Genomic DNA, 17,508 nt, shown 5'->3' on the forward strand with positions numbered 1-17,508 from the left:
CAATGAGAAAAACTGAGGCAAGGATGAGTTAAGCAACTCGTGCAGGCCCACACAGTAAGCAGGAAAGCTGAGATTCACATCCAAACCTTCCAACTCTAGCACCCCAGGTCTTAACCAGTATAAATGTTTGAAAAGGTGTTCAAACACCAGTATTAAGGTCTGAAAAGGTATTCAAACACACTTTATACTGGAGAGAAATAAGCAGCACTCTAGATGCCAGACAGGAGAGTGACTGAGTAACTGAGATGCATTCCCTGTTGATGCAATCATGTTAAAAATAACACCGAAGGGGGTGCCTGGATGGCTCAGTTGGTTAAGCGTCTGACTTCGGCTCAGGTCATGATCCCCCAGTTCACGGGTTCAAGCCCCACGTCAGACTCTGCTGACAGCTCAGAGCCTGCTCTGGATTTTCTGTCTCCCACTCTGCCGCTCTCTCTCTCAAAAATAAACATTAAAAACAAAAGTGTAAAAAGAACACATCTCTTCCTAAATAACTACAACACTGAAAGACAGAGGAACAGCGCACAAGGCATGTTCCCCTTCTCTGACTCCTGAAAGGGCGGAGTTGGGGAAAGAGATGGGAAAAAGCAATCACCTTTGCAGCTGCTAACCAAAGTCAATAATGAGCAAAGATTACACACTCAGGAAAGAGGGTGACTGGTTGTCTAGATGAGCCGCTTACCGGAAGGTGCTGTGACATGCCAGGCCCCTGACAAGGAGGTTGGGGGAGGCCAGGGTGCTCTGAGACAACATCCCGGATTTGACACCTCTAATTACCCCAGTGCTCTACCTACAATACTCCTGAATAGCAGACTGGGGCAGAACACTCTTCACAGTGCAGTACTAAAGCAAATAGAATCCAGTATTTAACAGACCTATGAAGGAACATTAAAAACATAAAATAAAAAAGTAAAAATACACTAAAGACAAAAAAAAAACACAAAAAAACCCAGACAAATATAATCATGTCACCCAAAACCCATATAATCTATTTTCAGACCACTACCTCAGAATTTATATTAATAAAAAAGAAACCATATTTAGTTCTGTATCTTCACTCATTTTCTTTCTTTTTTTTTTTTTAAATGTTTATTTATTTTTGGGACACAGAGAGACAGAGCATGAACGGGGGAGGGGCAGAGAGAGAGGGAGACACAGAATCGGAAACAGGCTCCAGGCTCTGAGCCATCAGCCCAGAGCCTGACGCGGGGCTCGAACTCACGGACCGCGAGATCGTGACCTGGCTGAAGTCGGACGCTTAACCAACTGCGCCACCCAGGCGCCCCATCTTCATTCATTTTCTGAACCCTACTCCATCTCTTTGTGTTTAACGTAACACATGAGTAAAATATTATCTCACTAAGGGAAAAACCTATCAGAGAATAATCTTTGCAACAGCCTATCCAAGTGAATCCAACGTGAGACAGTGTGACTCATACCTCTGGTAAAGCAAAGAAAAAAAAATGTATCTTTGGAAATGATGTGAAGACAGATGGGGGGAAAAAGCAACAGAGCACGGTTTCTTCACCACCTTATATAATTCGAGGGAATGCAGTTTTAGCCAGATTTCACAAGAGGAGCAAAACTACAATGTTTTCCCCTAAACACCTTTGTGTTATGATGATAAACTTTTCACTGAATGCTTTTTTGATTAGTGCCCTATCACAGGTAAATAAACAAGAGTCCTAAGCAGGGAATAACTAAGTGTGTTTCTCTACAAAGAAATTAGAGTGATCCAGATCATTTTTTGAAAGCAGATCAGAGAGAAGAAAAGTACAGACAGACAGGGCAGACAACTGAAAAGTAAGCTGCTACAGCTCACTGAGGACACAGGATATAAAGACAATATCATGAAATAATCAAAATCCCCTCAGAAGCAACCAAAAGGCAGAATGGATATTGCTAAAGACATCGGAACACCGAGGGAATCTTAAGAAATATCACAGAATACAAACAGATGAAAGCATTGGAAAACAATTATGAAGAGTACAGAAAACACACATATGGGGCACTTTGAATAAATTACACTTATCTTAGGATCCTGTGATTCCCCTTCTTAAAATTTATCCTACATATACACTTGCACAAAATTCATAAATATATATGTGAAAGAATAGTCACTAAAACAAAAAAAAAAAACTAAAAATAATCTAGAAGCCCATCAATTCAAATAAATTATACTGCATTCATCTGACTGATTTTTACCAGCTGTTGGAATTAGATGAATACACACTGATGTGACAGCATTACCACAAAATATTAAGGGGAAAAGCAAATTGCAGAACAGTGTAAACAGTACACTCTTTACTTGTCATTAAAAAAAAAAATTACATGTGCCAACTCTGTGTGTATATTTGTACAGGCCTCGGAAATACCATAATGGATATAGACTAAACTCTTGATAGTGGTCATTCATGACAACTGGGACTTTTTTTTAATGTTATGAAATGTCACATACCTATAATATGGGAAGATGATACACTATTAAGTAAAATAAGTTTCCACATGTTCACGGTATCCCATTTTTGGGTAAAATCTGTATAACTGCACGTGTGTTATTTGTATATGTGACATAAAAGAGAACATGTGCTAGATGGGTACAAACATTGTTTTTTTACCTAAGTAGATGCAATTATGCCGGTTTTATTCTTCTGGATGTACAGAAGCTCTTTTATAATCAGAAAATAAGTACTTCCCACGTCTTTTCTCCTCTCCTCTGGCCTAAGAAATTTTCAAGTTGGCATCATCTATTTCCTGACCTTTTTATAGCATGAGTTAACCAAGCCAAGGAGACTCTGAAACCCCTTCCTTGTCTTCTATCAACACTCTCATCCCATTTTGACTCTCTTCCTATGGCACTGGTTCTCAAACTTCAGTACAGGTGTGGATCAGCTTATTTCTAACCCGTTCCACCCCGGGAGATCCAGATTCAGGAGGTCTACATGGAATCCTGAAATCTATACCTTTAACAAGTACCCTCTGTGATTTCTGAATGAGAACACTTCTCTCTCTCTAGGTACTACATTAGTCTCCTTCTCTAAATTTTTTCACAACTTGTTACTCAAACACTAATATTTCTAACCTTCATCCTTGTCCTTTGTGGTATTCAGTCTACCTAGTTTTCCAAGGATATTCAATCTCTACCTCTGATTTTAACTGTGCAAATAAGTCCCTAATGTCTATCTCCAGTTCAACTCCTGTACCTGTGTTTCAGTTCCTTGGGTCCAATTTTCTATTCTAACTAAATATCCCAGTTACTCCAAAATTGGTACGTCCAAAAACTGAATAAAACTTTCTCTCTAAACAATTTCTCTCCATAGAGCCAGTAAACCAACTGAGCCAGCAGGCTAAGCTGGAAACTGGCTTTTCCCTCAATCCCTATAGACTACCACATCTAGTCAGTCACCAAATCCTGACCTGTCACCCTCCTAAGCTTCCCTCAAACCTACCCTCTCTTCCATCGGCTAAACTGCCATTTACTCTTCATGCATCAGTTGAAGGACCTCCCTCCTTGAGGAAGACTTGGCTCATCTTACCAATCCCTCCTTGCCCAAACAGTAGCCACCACCTCTGTGCTCTCCCAAGGTGGGTTGTCCCAGTCCATTTTTTTCCTGCTTCCTTCCTTTTGTGAATTTCTGGAGGACAAAAATGTTTTATTGTATTTATATTCTAACACAGAAGGCAAATCAAACATCTGCTGAATAAATAAAAAGTCTTTGAAGAGGCAAGTATACCTTCAAATGTTTCAATGGGTACTTCTACATTTAATGAATCATTATCAGCTTCCAATAATTTCTAATTTTACAATATTTGATAACACAGTAAATGCTCCAAAAACACGTGCTGGCCAAATTCCAAATGGCCAAGTGTTAAAATTAATATTCTGTTAAATATAAATACAACAAAGCGGGGCAAAATACGTGAAACATTAGTTTTCAAACATTAGGCAACAGGTAACCCAAGCCTATGACTGCCGAAAGAAGGGAAACACTGGCCGCTGGCTACTTTCAGGTCACAGCACAGACAGGAGAAAGCCAAGTGTTCCGATGGTCTCAGCAAGCTGCAGAGGCAGAGATGAGAGTCTGGGAAGGCCAAGGTGGCTAGAACGCTCAGGGTACAGCACTGGAGAGAGAGCTCACAAAGACTGAGAGCATCAGAGAGTTGCAGATGGGTTCTTCTAGGGACCTTGGTCAAATACTGATCTATGCCAAGTGTCAGAAGTTGGGGAAATAACCACCAAAGAGCAGCAGGCCAAACAATACCTGGAGCCAGACAGGGCTTGGAATAATCTGCACCCCCACCAACCGGAGTGGAAAAAAAGCTGTGTAATATATCAGGCAATGGATGGGCTCCTCAGACGGAATTTACCTTAGCTGGGGGACTAAGGGAGCACTACAGTGAGGCTTTTCTGCAGGCGCACTAACAAAGCTCAAAAGCACGCCTCAAAACAATCCGACAGATTCCAAACAACCTAACCATGAACCCCAACTAAACCCAACACTTAAAAAATACAACAAAACTGAAAAAAAAACCACACACACACACAACAAAATCGAGCAAGCAATAGCATAAACCTGAACGGCCAGCACACAGTCAAAAATTACCCGTGGAGGAGAAAAATATGACCCCTAAGCAGGAGGAAACTAGGCAAGTAGTGCAGACCCAGAAATGACAAATGGAATGAACAGAAAAGATGTCAAAATTATACTACGAGCATGTTCCATATACTCAAAAGGGAAGAGGAAAACATGATCGTAAGGAGAGAACAGAAAATATAAGAGACCCAAACCAAACCTCTAGAGTTAAAAATAAATCTAAAATAAAACCATACTGGGTGCAATCAACAGCAGATTAAACACTGCAACAGAAAGTGAACTTCAAGACATAGCAAAAGAAGCAATCAAAACTGAAGCACAGAGAGAAGCCTAAAAACAAACAAGGCAGCATCAGTGACTCACTGTGAAAGGTGAGTAACTGGAATCCCCAAAAAGGTGGGGGACAGGAGTAATCTATGAAGATAAAATGGCTCAGAATTTCCAAAAGTTGATGAAAACCATAAACTGACAGATACAAGAGAGATCGACGAATCCTAAGAAAAATGAACATAAAGCAAACCACACCAAGGTACATCATAACCCAGTTTCTGAAAACTAGGGATAGAGAATTCTTAAAAGCAGAGAGAAAAGTATATATTACATAAAGAGGACCAAAGAAAGATAGCAGACTTCTTGTCAGAAACTATGCGGAGCCATAAATAAAACCCAAGCAACATCTAAAAAAATGTGTCAACTGAGATATCTATACCCACAGAAAGTATCTTTTAAAAATTAAGGCTGGGGCGCCTGGGTGGCGCAGTCGGTTAAGCGTCCGACTTCAGCCAGGTCACGATCTCGCGGTCCGTGGGTTCGAGCCCCGCATCAGGCTCTGGGCTGATGGCTCAGAGCCTGGAGCCTGTTTCCGATTCTGTGTCTCCCTCTCTCTCTGCCCCTCCCCCGTTCATGCTCTGTCTCTCTCTGTCCCAAAAATAAATAAACGTTGAAAAAAAAATTAAAAAAAAAAAAATAATTAAGGCAAAATAATTTTTTTTTTTCTAAAAAAAAAAAAAAAAAAAAAAAAGCTGTGAGAACTCACCACCCGCCAACCATCAGTAGAATAAAGGTTAAAAGAAATTCTATGGGCAAAAAACAAAAAACAATACCAGATATTAGTCTTAATCTAAACAACAAGTTTAGAATGCCTGAAAGGGTAAATATGAGGGTAATATAAAAGCTTTTTCAGAGCTATTTTCTTTTTGTTTAATCCCTTAAAAAAAAACTATTTAAACTAAAAGTGATAACAATGTATGAATGGGGTTTACAACACACACAAGTAAAATGCATTACAAAATAAAACAGAGTGTGGCAGGCTGGAGTTAGAAAAATGCTGTTCCTTCAGTATACAAAAAGTGATACTGATAAGTTAAAGTTATCTTGTAAACCCCAGAGCAACCATTAAAAACAAAACAATAACACCTGACAGGCCAACAGTGGCATTAGGGTGAAGTATCTTTCCTTTCTGCAAAAATCAGGAAGCTAAGGCTAATCTTCACAAGATTCTCTAAGAGTGCAATTACATAATATATGTAAAAACAGTACCTGATATAGCAGGAATTGATATAGTGGGAATTCAAACGTTTGCTTCTTTCTTAGGAACAGACTTGCTGTTTAGCTTATAATATCTAAAAATACCACGGCTATCAGTTACTATTTTGTTTTTCCTTTCAAAACAATAATCAATCATACGAAAAGACCTAATTTGTGTTTGACCTAAATGATTATCTATTAAGATATTTGCTTCTCTAATTTCCTGCACACCAACAATAAATACAGCTAAAAAAAAAAAACTAAAATCTTCAGGCTGTGCTTTCAGTGTGAATACACAGCTTAGAAGTTGAAGCAATATTCTTAATCTTGTACATAACCCCCATCTACAAGATTACTTTAACAAAAAATATGTTCAGAATTTTAACCTAGGAAAACACTTCTCTTTATCAGTGACATCTATTCTGCCATGACTCAAAGAGTTGTACTGCTGAAAAGACATTTATGTAGCTCTTGCAAATAGTGATAAAGCTCCACCCTAACCCACCAGTAGCAGAAATGAGTGAATGGATCTGCTTTGCAAATGGCCCAGTGCTTGGCACGTAACGAGGCATTCTAAAAGTCTGTGCAGAACCTATTAATCGACAGGATATATAAGGCATTACAAAAAAAAGAACGTGAAAGATAATTTTAAGGTTTCAAGCTTGGGGATGTGGAAGAAAAGTGGAGCCTTTGCCAATTACAGGGTAACCGGAAGACAGTGTTTATGTCAACGTAATATCCAAAGTCACCTAAAATATATACATTTAGTTGGGGAGGTCAGAACTAGTGATGTTACTCCAGGAGTCATCTATATATACAGAGCTTGAAAGCTGATCCTAGAGACTGGGAAAGCACAGAGATCAAGAAAGAATCTTAGGGGGCAACCATGATAAAAGGTTGCCGGGCAGGTAAACAAAGAACCACAAACAAGTGGCAGTTTGAAAAGGAGGCAAGGTAGAGATTTAGAAAAATTTAGTGTCACTGGAGTCAAGAGACAGTTTTATGTCTAGAGTGGTCAGCATTAAGCTTATACTAAACTCCTGAGGGTAGAAATGACACTCCTTTCATCTCTGAATGCTGCAGGAGTCCATATCGTGGCACCTGCCACACAGAATGCACTTAGTAGTAATCATACTACATCCTTACACTGTGCCCGTGAGGTACTGCTTAATTGCTGTTGAACAGAACTCACATTTCTCACAACAGAAGTTGCTGTTAATATACCCATCTTACATATAGAGAGACTGAGGCACGAAGCATTTACATAATTTGCCTTCATTCAGAAACCTAGAAGAATCCATCCTGAAAGAGACCGTTACTGGGAGCGAGTTCAATGAAGTACTAGAGGGGAAAATGCCAACTGCAGGATGTTAATGGACACCAGAGGTTCCTGTCATTCCTCCCTGTCCATCCCCTCTTTATTCGAGAACTTGCGGTACTCAGTCTAAGAAAGTACAAACTGTGAGACGCACCTAAGTCTCCTCCTCATCCATTTACCCATTCTCCTCTTCGCCGGTCCTCAGCCAACTGGACTACGAGTGCATACTCGACCCACAGGATTATCCTTCTAGAAATTCAGAATTAAGAGATGCAGATACTCGTTGAGACTCATGCTACAAAAGCAAAGTGAGTCTGGTGTTGGCACCACAGCAAACCAAAGTTTCATGCAAGCCAAAGTCAGGGGGAAGCAGACACCAAGAGCCTTAAAGAGAGCCAATCGAAAAGGAACTGCTTCAAAAGACATAATAGCGTCCAGAGTGCCAAAGAACAGAGGGGCAGACACAGAAGACCATGTGTTCCCAGAGAAAAATTGGAAGAGTAACTGTCTGAAGATTTTCTAGTTCCCAGGACCCTAAGTTGGACTTCATGCAATGGGCTTCAGAAGCAACCCACCAAATGTGTTGACCAATACTTTTTTGTTTATTTATTTATTTTGAGAGAGACAGTGCCAGTAGGGGAGGAGCAGAGAGAGAGGGAGAGAGAGAATCCCAAGCAGGATCCGCACTGCCAGAGCACAGCCCCACACAGGGCTGGAACTCAGGAACCAGGAGATTGGGACCTGAGGCAAAAGGAAGAGTTGGAAGCTTAACCAACTGAGTCGCCCAGGCGCCCCTGACAAACACCTTTTTTAACTAAGTTCATTCAAATGGGTTTGTGACCCTTGCAGCCAAATAACCCTCAAGCCATTAAAAAGGTCAAAGGAAAAACATTGACTAAGCAGCGACTATAAGCTTCAAAATAACCTTGAGGTATTTTGACTCTCACCATCAGGGATGAGGAAATAGAGACTCAGCTATATTAAGTAACAGATTTGCCTGACACCAAAACCCAAACTCTTTCTATTTTGCCTCACTTTCATTCTAGTTCCATCCAATCTGTTCCAGACCACCACACCATTTATTTACCTTACTTTTTCCCATGAAACATCCTCAGATTAAGCCAAAAATGTTAAGCTTTCTCCTTTTAACCTGTTCAGTTTCTAATCTATTCATTTCAAACATCTTTACTTTAGTAAGTATTTAACAATAAAATGAACTTTCATATGCAAAGATGAGTGGCAGCATGAAGGCATTTGAATCTGTTTGGTCTGCTTCTGAACTGATACAGTATTTTTTTCCTTTCCCAAATTTACCAGTTGGTACAGCCTTAAGTCAAGCCCCAGCTAAGTGTAGATCTCTTCCTGGACTCGTTCCACTTTCATTCCCTCCAAATGACTGACTCTATTAGTAAAATGCAGGCCACTTGACAGAAAAAGGACAAATTTGGCTTGCCTAAATAATTACCCTACCCAAAACTACTTCAATTATTTTTCAAAGGCAAGACAAAACAAATATCTACATCCTAAAAGCTTGAAACCCTTACCAAAAGGTTATAAAGACTAGGAAAAAAAATTTATTTTTCTGTCCTTGAAAACCAGTTTGCCAAGAGGAATGGGAGGTCTTTTAAAATCTAGACCAGTCTCGGGGCGCCTGGGTGGCTCCATCGGTTAAACGTCCGACTTTGGCTCAGGTCATGATCTCTCAGTTTGTGAGTTCGAGCCCGGCGACTGGCTCTGTGCTGACAGCTCAGAGCCTGGAGCCTGCTTCCGATCCTGTGTCTCTCCCCCCCCCCCCATCTCTCCGCCCCTCCCTTGCTCATGCTCTGTCTCTCTCTGTCTCTCAATAATAAATAAATGTTTTTAAAAAATGAAACAATAAAATAAAATCTAGACCAGTCTCTTTTGCCCATTAAGTTTTTCACATTTTCTCCAAGCATGGAACAGAACTCCACTGCCGATTTACAAGTGGAAATTTCCCTAAAAATGACCAAAATGTATCATCTGATTTGATCTGATTTCTTTTTCCAGACAGTATGTTCCTGGAATTAAAAAAAATAAATAAGTGTACTATCCTTCTTCCAATCTCTAAAGGTAAAGGAGATTCTTCAGATTCTAGATTTATCCCAGGAATTTAGAAGCTAAAGAAGCTCTCACTGTGGTTCAGGGTCTTCAGGAGGTCCCCTATCCTCAACAACCGAGAAATATCACTAGCCCAGGAGTATACCTGTAGGCCCTCAGCAATAGTGCAGTTACTTAGGTATATACACTAATCACTAGTTACCAGTTCAGCCTGGGAATCCGTTTTTCTGACTGCCTTACATTCTTTGATCTCTCATAAACCGAGCTGTTACAGCCACAACCAACAGTGAAATTCCCGGTCAACCCTGGGTGGTTCTGCCAAAAAGAACATAAGAAAGTAAGAAAAACCATGTTATACTTGAAAAGGGGACTAGGTGTTTAAAAAGATGCGTTAAATTGCACTATTTTAACTGACACTAATCGTGCTGGGAACTGTGCTGTCATTTACTCTAAAATCATAAACAAGACATTAAAATCACTTCTGCATTACTGAGTGCCTTATATTTTGAATACTCTGTATTTTCTATACATTTCCCTGACATTTAAAAATCACTATGAATCAATGGAACATCCCTAACAAGGTGGAAAGAAGCTAAGAAAAGCTTGTATGTTTTGCAAGGGACTGAATAATTATGATGCTGAAAAGAGAACCAAAATTTTTAACTCTGGTTTGCACTAATACCATCAGGTATGTGTCAGCTGTATTTCTCATCCTGAACATCTTAAGCCTAAACCACTTCCAGTTTAATAAGGTTTTAGAGGAGAGGGAAAGCAGAACTGTTACCAAGCTATACCACGGTAGTGGTTTAGATTCTACTGCCACTGCCATTTTACCAACGTTTTTTAATACTTCGGTCACATCTACCTATTTTTGTGTAAAGCGAGGTAGGTGCCTGGAATTATAAAAGTACACCAAATCCATTCGCAATATGGATGGCCAGCATTTAAACCATCAGCAAACAGCCTCGGAGAAATTTTGACAGCAAATCCAAACATCAACACTCCGAGGAGCTGCTTGACGCCTTCCGTTTCTGTCACAAGACTTGGGTTGCGGCTGGTTCCAACGCTCGGAGGTTCTAACAGTGAAGGATGCTGCTCGGGGACAAAGTGCAACGTCCTCCTCCTCCGGTATACGCTCCTGTGCGCGCACTACGAACACAAACTAAGCACACGCACCGCTACGCACCGAAAAGACCCGGCTTGGAAGACCATTCTGGGGATGGAAACTGAGCTTGTCATTCAAAGGGGCTGCATGCAACTCGGCCCCCACGCTCCGGATCCACAAGACCCGTCTCGAGCCCGAGGATGCCCCCTCCCCCCGAGGCCCGGTGCCATGGGATTCCTCCCTCCGCCCCAGTCCTCCCGCTCTCCTCCCACCGCCGAGCGAAGGCGCAGCTCTGGGCAGCCCCGCAATCAGAGCAGGGACTGCAGACAGAGAGACTGGGGCGCCCGAGCCGGGCCGCCCCATCCACCGCGGCCCCGCACCACGCCGCCACCCCGGCCAACGCGCGGCTTTTGCTGCGGGCGGATCCGCACCCGCCTCACCTGGGGGCCGCAGCCTCCGCAGCTCACAGGCATTTCACCGGCCCGCAACGACAGGTCGCGCGAGCCGCCGAGCAGGCGGGCGCCCCCTCCCGCACCAGCCCCCGGCCCTCCCCCCTCCCCGCCTCCCCGCCCCGCGGGCCCGCCCCCGCCCTGCCCACCCCCGGCTTCCGCCGCCGCAGTTCCAGTCCGCAACACCACCTAATCCCCACACCTCCCACTCACTCTCGCGAGAGGGTGCGGCGCCTCTCGCGAGAAGAACTCTGTGACCAAGCCCGCGCAAAAGTGGGTGGGCTTTTAAAAAAATGAAAGAACGAACAGGAAAAACCTTCCCACGTGCTCTGGGGCGGCTAGCGGATCGGCCCCGCGCGTCTCGTGACGTCCAAGCGGCCGCTCTATTGGCCAGGATCCGCTCAGCCGTGGGAGCTTTAAACTCCAGGCTGACCTACGAACCTGCGGCGAACGTCTTGCGCGCTTCCTGACCCGTTACCATGGAAACGGTTTAACCCTTTCCTCTGGCAAAATACCCAAGCTGTGGGTGGCTCTGCAGGTTTGGTTTCAGCCCTTACTCCTCTCTTTCAAACCCTTGGTCTTACCCCTGGGGTCAGCTGGGCTGCTTCTTCGCCACAGGCTAGCCTCGCTTTGTTCTGATTGCCGTGGTTCTTCCCAAAGCGGCAGCCCCACCAGATCTGACGGCCCAAGTAAGGCTCATCCTTTGGGGGTGGCTCCGCCCCTTCTCTCCAGCATCTCTAGGGAGGACCACTCACAGCGCTTCAGGCCCACGGCCCTATCCGAACCTCAACAATTGACATCAAGGGATCTCCGGGCCCTAGTGCTCACCCTTACCAATTTACGCGGCATCGGAATCAGGAAGTAAAGCATTGGTCACGGAGAAACCAAGCTCTAGATGAAAATCTAATGTGTGATTATTTACATTTGCAATCGGAAGGGCTGGTCCAGTCAAGTTGCAGTCTCCTCATGGACATCTATTAAAAGGTGGAAATACCTGATAGATGAGAAAGGCATTTTGAAGTATATCCTCATTATGAGTTTTGGACTGTTTGGGAGAGAGGGACAGGGAACAAAGGGTGCATACATACTTTATTTCTTCCTTGAATAAGTTTTTGTTGAGCTAGTACAAATGTTAGACACTACTCCATCTGTCTTCTGAGCAGTGATGAAGACAAATGAGTCTAGGTTCTAGGGAGCTTATGGGGGGAGGCAGAAAGAAAAACTATTTGTTTGCCTTACGCTCAATGCAAAGAAAATACAGTAAATGATGTGACGGTGATTGTGATTGGGTGGCTGCTTGAGGGGCCGACCTTTGGAGGAGATGGTAAGCAGTGATTTGCCTAAGAGGCAGGCAAACCTCAGAGGGAAGAGCCTTCTAGGCAAAGGAAACAGCTAATTCAAAGGCCTTAAATTGGATTTGAGGGGAAAAGATGAGAAAGTAAAAAGAAATAAGGTCGGAGAAGTAAATAAATATGTGCCAGATCCTGTAAGATTTTGTAAGCTAGGAAAGTAATTGTTGGGAATTTAAATGCAATGGAAAGCGGTGGAGAATTCTAAAGAGGGAAGAGATACCTATGCTGTACTTTTGTCTTTAAAGCTCTTCCCTGCAGAGAACTGATTTTAGGTTCTGAACCTTTTCAGAATTAGGTTCTGAACTGATTTCAGAACCTTTTAGGTTTCAGAGGAAGCAAGGAGATTGAGACTTGTAGTCCAAGACAGACGCAATCCTGAAAGACTTCGTTCCCAATGACCTTGACATTATCCATTTGGTCAGAGCATTGGTGCCATTTAATGCCTTCTGTTAAAAACATCTGGCTACATCTTCATTTACTGCTATTTAATGACAGTAAAAGAAATAAATGGAAATTTTTTGTTACTTGGGCACATGAATGTCCTGAAAAGAAAGTCACATTTGATTTTTTTTCTCATCCATTTATACCACACAGATAACCACCCCTTCTGTCTATTCCTAAAGCCAGATCTAAGAAAAACAAACATAAAGTGATGTTCAATGTAGATATTTATTCCTGGGTATCAGATTTAAACAGATAGAAGTTGAAGGCTAGAAAATGAAGGTATTTCACTAAAAAAACAGAAATCAGGAACAAGTTTGAACTGGAAGACCTCTCATTAACTGCTAAAGCAACCAAATCAAGGTTCCTTATCATTCTTGAGTCTCAACTTCCTCATACATAAAACAAGGCAATTTAACTAGCCTGCACACAAAGTGGTTAAGCCTGAATTACACTTTGGCATGCACGCACCAGTAACACGGAAGCTGGAAAGGGAAATGTGATAAATTTGTATAAAATCTAAGAGGGTCCGTAGCACAAGACAAATGAAATTGGATTTGTGTGCACATACACCACACACACACACACACACACACACACACACACACACACACACACACCAGCTGAGGAGCTATGAAACTGATTAATACAGATACCAGGAATGCTTCCCTAAGAAATCTTGGCCTTCTCAGAGTGTGAAAACGGAAGCATTGCCACCTGCTCAACCTCATATTCCCTGTAGCTATTTTGAACCTATGTACTATTTAATAAATAATGGTTCACATGTACCTAATCAAGACTGAAGGAATGGAAAATATTTAAGAGATCTGAGGCAACATTTTAAAGTTAGGCTAACACTTTAATTTTAATGAAAATAAGATTTCAAGGAACATTACAGGGTTCTTTTTTAAAAGGAAAAATGCTAAAAAGAGAAAAGTTCTTATTTTAACAAATTAAGACCATTCTTTGAAAATGTTGAAAAAATGGAGCACTCTTGAGTGCTGTTTGCAGTCATGATGATTAACCGAACCAGCTGTGTGGTACTGCTAATTTAGATGAACAACGGGCTCAACTCTGTCATTCTAACATGTATTAATAGAGCCATAAATCCTCCCAACTCACCCTTAGCAAGACAGTCTTTGTGGTATCTTTTGCTAGCTACAATTAGTCAGAGGACAACGAACATGAAGGGAGAAGAAATTTAGGATTGAGATCCATTTCTACAGATGTCCCTAGTTCCTGGATTCTTTTTAAAATTATTTTGCTTTAGCAGCTTTATTGAGATATAATCCACATGCCATACAATTCATCCGCTTGACGAGTACAATTCAATATATTTCGGTATATTCCCAGAGCTGTGCAGTCATCACCAAAATCTAATTTTAGAACGATTTTGTCCCCACTAAAAGAAACTCCACAGTCATTAGCAGTCGATCCCCACCTCCTCCCCAGCCCGAAGCAACCACTGATCTCCTTTATGTCCCTACCTTTGCCTGTGCTGGACACTTTGTATAAATGGAATTGTACAATATGTGGTCATTGGTGTCAGCTTCATTCACTTAGCTAAATGTTTTCAAGGGTCATCCATGCTGTAGCCTGTATAAGTACTTCATTTCTTTTTGTTGCCAAATGATGATTCCATTGTATTCCGTTTATCAGTTAATAGACATGTGGGTTGTGTCCACTTTGGGACTCTTGGGAATAGTGCTGCTTTGAGCATTTGTGTCTAAGTTTTGTGTGGACGTTCGTTATTCTTTCTTAATACTTTAAAAGATAAAACGTACCCAGTTTACAAAGTCTATATTTCTTTTCCTAGCACGGTTACTTCGCTCCTGGCTTTGTGTTTCTTGCCTGCTGTTTGAACTGTGTGCTCTCTTGCCCCACAGGGCTGGCATTTCTACTCTGGCAGCTCAGATCTGACGGTGTCATCCCCCTGCTTAAAAGGCTTCAGTGGCTTCTTATGGTTCCACCAATGATCTTTCTTACTCTCTTCTGTTGTTCTCTCTCTCTCAGAAAGTCTTTTTTTTTTTTTCCACTTCCTCAAAATAGGGCCAGATCCTCTCTGCTTTGGAGCCTTCCCACGAGATCTTCCTTCAGCACTGAGTGTTCTCTGTCCACCCCTTAGCCTCTGCATGCCTAAGAATCCCTCAGCATTCAGCTGTACTCTCAAGAACTCAAGAACTCTTTTACTAATTCCCCAGACTAGGTAAGCTCCTCCCCATCTGGACTCTACTTTTTCTCCAGTGCATTTAGCAACTTAGAATGATTTTGATTTGAGTGATTATTTGGTCTTTCTCCTCTGCTAGACCGTAGAATCCATGAGCAGGAACCACATCTATTTTTACTTACACATGCCTGGCACATAGTAAGTGTTATTCATTACTCATTATCTATTCATTGAAAGGATGGAAGGAAGGAAGGAAGGAAGGAAGGAAGGAAAAAGAAGGGGAGGGGGGAAGGGAGGTATCATCACAGCTTATTCTGTGTTCTATTTTTCCTTCCCTTGCTAGTGTTGAAATAAATTTCTAGGCCCAAGATGGAGCTGCTCCCGCCCAGGATGCCACCTCAGCAAACCAAAGCTTAAATAACTTTTGTGTCTGTGTAAATGCTCCACTAGACCAAAAACACAGTATATCCAGTCAGCCAGTCCCCCCAAACCAAGCCAACTCTAGGCTCTATGCTTATTTGTTTCTTCTCACTCCAAACAAAGCTGGGGTGCCTAGGTGGCTCAGTCGGTTGAGCATGCGACTTCGGCTCAGGTCATGATCTCGTGGTTTTGTGAATTCAAGCCCCACATCAGGCTCTGTGCTGACAGCTCAGAGCCTGGAGTCTGCTTTGGATTCTATGTCTCCCTCTCTCTCTCTCTGCCCCTCCCCCACTCATGCTCTGTCTCTCTGCCTTGGAAATAAATAAACATTAAAAAATTAAAAACAAGTGGGGCGCCTGGGTGGCGCAGTCGGTTAAGCGTCCGACTTCAGCCAGGTCACTATCTCACGGTCCGTGAGTTCGAGCCCCGCATCGGGCTCTGGGCTGATGGCTCAGAGCCTGGAGCCTGTTTCCGATTCTGTGTCTCCCTCTCTCTCTGCCCCTCCCCCGTTCATGCTCTGTCTCTCTCTGTCCCCAAAATAAATAAACGTTGAAAAAAAAAATTAAAAAAAAAAAATTAAAAACAAGCAAACAAAGTTGACAATGTGGCCCCAACCAATCAGATATTTCCCACTTTTCCTTTTCCCTGTTCTTTTAGTCTACAAAAGCTTCCCGACTTCTGCCCCATTTTGCAGTTCTCCAAAGGAAACTGTCCACTTAAGGAAGTGTGAAATAAAGTTTATTTGTATCACCTAAGTTGTTTCCTTTAATCATTTTTTAATACTAGGAATCTTCAGTAAAGTCTTGATAAATGGTATAAACCAAATCTGTCCTGTTATAAGAGGAATTAATGGAAAGCTTGTTCTATGCCTGGGATGGTGTAGGAGGGGCCACAAGTGTCCCCTTCCCATGCTCCCTATACAAGGTGATGTGGAGAGGGGAAGACCAGTACTAAGGAGCCAAGGCAGTGTGTGACCAGAGAACACAGGCTTTGTCTAAGTGCACCTAAGATTGTACCAAGGAGCAAGAAACGTCTCACGTGTCCCCAGGGGACATTTTAGTGGGCTAATTTCTAGTAATCAAGTTGGCAGTGTCTCCTCCAATGTAATTTTGCTATTTAACGGAAATGTTACTTTCATCTGTTTGCATAGTCTAACGGAGTCAAGACATTTGGATTATATGCACAGGAAAGAAATTTGGCCCAGCAAGTTCCAATGAATTGTTCTAGATCACATAGGGGCACTAAATGCCACCATTTAGACTAAAATTAGCTGGTTTAGTCTGGTTCCACCTGTACAAAACTAGCCTCTCAGCTTAATGCCCCTAATGACCTTTAGACTACAAAGGCAGGCATCGGCTTTCCCCCGGAGCTTTACACTAGCAATCTCTGACAGCCAGAAGCAGATTCCATGTCGCTTCCTGTTTGAAAGCTTAGGTCTCCCTTTGGCCCACTTGCCGAATTCCTGTTTCCTGCCTGAGTGATGGCCCCAGCTGGCAGTTCTTGTAAGAGAGAGAAGTCAAGTCCTTTTTTTTTCACATTGCTCAGTTTTTGGATTTTGTTTTTTTGTGGTAATAAATTAATATACACTCATTATGTAGAACACTGGAAAATACAGGAAAAGATAATGGAGCAGACCACCTCTTTTGGTGGGTGATTTACATACATTATTTAATAGTAGTTAATAAACCAATGTAAAACATACTGGAAGTGGAAAACTCTGGACATTACAATTTCATCAGCCATTTAAACATATAAAAATGCTTTTCAAATTTGAAAGATAAAGTACCTTGGGGTGCCTGGCTGGCTCAGTTGGTTAAGCCTCCAATTCTTGATTTTGGCTCAGGTCATGGTCTCAGGGTTTGTGAGATCAAGCCCTGGGGTGGGTTGGGCTCTGCACTGACAGCAGAGATCCTGCTTGGGATTCTCTCTCCCTCTCTCTCTTCCCCTCCCCCCTCCCCTTCCCACCCACCCCTCCGACCCATCCCTGTGCACACATGTTCTCTCTCTCTCAAATAAGCTTTAAAAAAAAAAAAGCTAAAGTATCTCATCAAGCCT

At 42.3% G+C, this 17,508-nt stretch overlaps 1 protein-coding gene across 3 annotated transcripts in view; it reads right to left on the reverse strand.

Moving 5' to 3' along the window:
- Nucleotides 1–11,763, reverse strand: part of AKAP11 (A-kinase anchoring protein 11) — a 52,085-nt gene extending 40,322 nt beyond the window's left edge. The window contains exons 1-2 of one of the 3 annotated variants that reach the window (XM_040448534.1): nt 11,065–11,164; nt 9,722–9,834 (exon numbers count right to left, since the gene is read on the reverse strand). The gene's annotated coding sequence lies outside the window, so the exon portion shown is untranslated. Of the gene's footprint in view, nt 1–9,721; nt 9,835–11,064; nt 11,171–11,657 lie in introns of those variants that run through there. The other 2 variants (XM_040448536.1, XM_040448535.1) reach the window with 2 other exon arrangements.
- Nucleotides 11,764–17,508: the final 5,745 nt, after the last annotated feature.

Source organism: Herpailurus yagouaroundi, unplaced genomic scaffold (genome assembly GCF_014898765.1).
Source record: "Herpailurus yagouaroundi ecotype Mexico unplaced genomic scaffold, PumYag 197, whole genome shotgun sequence".
NCBI lineage: Eukaryota > Metazoa > Chordata > Mammalia > Carnivora > Felidae > Herpailurus > Herpailurus yagouaroundi.